Below are 3,544 nucleotides of genomic sequence, written 5' to 3' on the forward strand. Positions count from 1 at the left end.
AGAAAAACCAAGGGGTAATTGCTACACTACCTAACAAAACAAAAAAATCTTTTTGGTATTTTTCTTAGACTTACTTCTCTCAAGAAAATTGTCTAGAAGATCCGTCATTATGAAAAGTGCAATCTTTTAAAAAAAACAAACGCAGCTAAAGTAGCATGAAAAGTCACCCAGACAATCTCCTCACCCCACACTTAAAGTTGTACATTGTCCCCAATGCACATCCATACATACAAGAGGGTAAAAGAAACTCCCTGATAGGCCAAAGGCCGAAGCACTAGCAGTTCATGGGGTACTCAGACTTCTCCCAGCTTGGTCCTTCGTGCGGGTACCTCACATTAGTTCCAACCATTTGGTTTGCTGTTGCATTCTTCCAATACCTTTGCTTTCCATGTTCCTAGAAAATAAAAAAATTGACACTCCCAAAGAGCGCTTGATTTAACGTCGCGGTACGACGTGAATCACTTTCTGCCTCCACTTTAAACTTATGAATCGGACCCCAAGTTTTGATTCTGCTCTATGGTCATGCTCCTGGGGTGGTGGAACGAATCCGACTGGCCCAATAAAATAATGTAGTGTTCTGCACTTCTTGGCCTTTATATGAGGTGTGTAATCCCGACTTTCTGGCAAGAAGAATTCCAGAATGTAAGCACTTTATTCCTCATTCCTCGACTCCTCAAATGGATCGGACGACTCTATTTCCATATCATCATCTAAACACAATGTGAAAAAATGCTTGGAGTGAGGACCCATGCGCTCAACTACATGAACATTGTGTCTAGTCTTGGACCCACATAGCTTATGGTTTAGAATATATATATATATATATATATATATATATATAAAAGTTCACAAACACGGAAGCACAGTTCCAACCTTGGAGAATTTTGACAAACATAGAACAATATATATTGCTTCCCTAGACTTGTTGAAACTGAGTAAATATTTCCTTTTCTTCCACTTCCTTTAAATACAATTACAAAATCAAACTCAAGCATACGCCTTATTAGCTCTTCATTTTCTACCCACAATCCTAAGCTACGTGATCAACCAAATGTATCAGTTGCTATCGTTGTTTTCACTATGAACAAAAGAGATAACATATATAAGTCCAACTAAGAGCCATATAGAGTATTGCAAATATTTGTACATTGCTGGAAACATCTTCTACTATGTATTCTTCAAACATATTCCTGAGAGCTTTAATAATGCAGACTGCCTTTGAAGTGGTGCAAAGTTTCTCCATTTTCCCATTGTGGCAACTATCATTATGATCTACCCTCCAGCGTTGCGTTGTGTCTGCTGGCTAGCAAAAATGAGCAAAATTTCTCCATTTTCGATTTGGAATGTTAGGGGATCAGCAAAATTTTCTTTGGTGACTCAATCTGTCATTTGATCAAACAAAAAAAGTACAACTGTTTATTACACAACCTTACCTATCCTATGTATCTGAGACGAAGATTAAAAGAATATGTTGTCATAGTAGTGGATTCTGTCCAGAGCTTTGAAAGAACAGAATGGATTTTGGAGACTACTGCTTATGCTGATAGCATATGTCTTTATCTTTTACCATGTCATGTTCCACTTTATCATTTGTTTGTCTGAATTTTCCGTCTTTCCATTTTGTTAAACATCGGAATCCAAATGAACTTCCAAAAAGAGAATAAGAAGTCAAACATTTTTTAGATAGAAAACATTAACTAATAAAAGTCCCATAGCAAGAACTGAAAAATATCATGACGTAAAGAGATGTCTGGGTTTGCGTGTGTGTGTGAGAGAGAGAGATCATATAGATAAACCAAGGATTTTCGGAAACAAACTACTCCAGAGTAGTATACTTAAGAGTCGAGTTATGGCCCTTTAAAGAAGAGGGAACAAAGAAAGTAAAGGGCAAGACATTTTTGCAACTTCTACAATCTCTATCAACTTCCTACTCATTCATTCCTTTACTTTCAAATCCAACCAATAACGTTAATCACCATATAAAGCAACCCCTTACATGCCCTTTAACATACCTTCCCTATTCCATCATTCCTAGCCAGGTAAATAAATTTAAATTCAAACGAACAGATGTTGCTCGAATACAACTTTTAATAAGAGTCCCTAAATCATCTTAAGCCTTATTAGAGCTTTCCTAAAACATCAAATAATGAATAACATCTATCAATAGAAATTCACGTGCATAATTTTTTCCAATAGCTATTCATCTAATTTATGTCAATTCAACCCATAAACCAATTTTAGTGCTTTATTAGGGTTCCTATTTTTCTTTTCTTCGGTAATGGAGAGTAAAGGATGTGCGAAGAGGCAGTTATGAAGTATCTGGAAACATACACGCGATTCATAATTCATGGAATTATAACATATACAGAAAAAAGTAACGACAAGGAAGAACAAATTGCATTAGGAGTAAAACTAAAAATCCCTTTTGCTTTTAATTTAGCAGAATAATAAATGTCAATACCTTAAGAAGAGATAGAGGCGAATCGGCATGAAGAAAGCAACATCAATGAAATTGGACGGAGATTAACCCTTAAAATGGTGATCCGCATCTTCTGTTCGGAAAACACGAAATTCAAGAAAATTTATCCATGAAATTAGAAACTGTTAAACAGATCTAAAAGAAGCAAAGAAAGAAAAGAAAACCAAGAGAAAATAAAGAAGATGTGAGCAAAGACTGAAAGAATAATATCTGAAATCTAGCTAAGAGATAGATAAGTAGATGAAATCTGAAATCTAAGAGAAGGAGAATTGAAGTACAAGAGATGGAAGTCGGCAGATGTTCGGGTGTGTCAAAAATAATAGATGGAAAGTCGGAAGATTTTTTCTTTGAGCGAAAATGACAAATTTGCCCTTGGTCGACCATCTTCTAGTCTTACCAGAAGACCACAAAATGTGAGAGATTAACAAGAAGAAAAAGATCAAAGGGAACACAACATGGACTTGAATGCGCATTTCGTTCCACAACACCCCACCACCAAGGCTCACTACGTTATGGTACATTGTAAGGTATGTAATTTGAATTTTACATAATCTTTTATATGTTGATGTGCTGTCTATATAACATTAAACTCTCCCATTTTAATTGCGGACGGTAAATACAAAGCGTGATAATTTGTTATGGTCTATTAAAAAGATAGAACTTGAGTTCTATATCGGTTGAGCTCTACCACCTTAATAGTACAGATCAAATCATGTCGCGAGGAGGTATGTCACGACCCGGATTTTCCACCATCGGGAATCGTGATGGCGCTTACTATCGAAGCTAGGCAAGCCAAATATTTAAAACACTTCTACTAATTTCATTCAAACAATATAATAAACGAGAACAATAAATAAGCGGAAGATTTAGATTAACACAACTGAAAACCAAAAGTGCGGAAGTATGAAACTTAGTTCTACCCAGAGTCTGGTGTCACTAGCTCACGGACTACTATAGAATGCTAAAAACTAGTCTGGAACGGAAATACATAGTGTTTGTTCGATACAAGGTAAACAAACTAAAACATAGAAGGGACTTCGGCCTGCGAACGCCTGCTAGGCTACC

The 3,544-nt window shown here is 36.2% G+C and overlaps 1 long non-coding RNA gene across 1 annotated transcript; it reads right to left on the reverse strand.

Annotated features, from left to right (window-relative positions):
- Positions 1–890: 890 nt before the first annotated feature.
- On the reverse strand, positions 891–2,800 carry LOC109220881. Its single transcript, XR_002067163.1, has 2 exons — positions 2,462–2,800; positions 891–1,382 (listed from the first exon to the last, which is right to left on the reverse strand). It is a non-coding gene; the product is annotated as an uncharacterized LOC109220881 (long non-coding RNA).
- Between the last annotated feature and the right edge of the window lie 744 nt (positions 2,801–3,544).

Source organism: Nicotiana attenuata, unplaced genomic scaffold (assembly GCF_001879085.1).
Source record: "Nicotiana attenuata strain UT unplaced genomic scaffold, NIATTr2, whole genome shotgun sequence".
NCBI lineage: Eukaryota > Viridiplantae > Streptophyta > Magnoliopsida > Solanales > Solanaceae > Nicotiana > Nicotiana attenuata.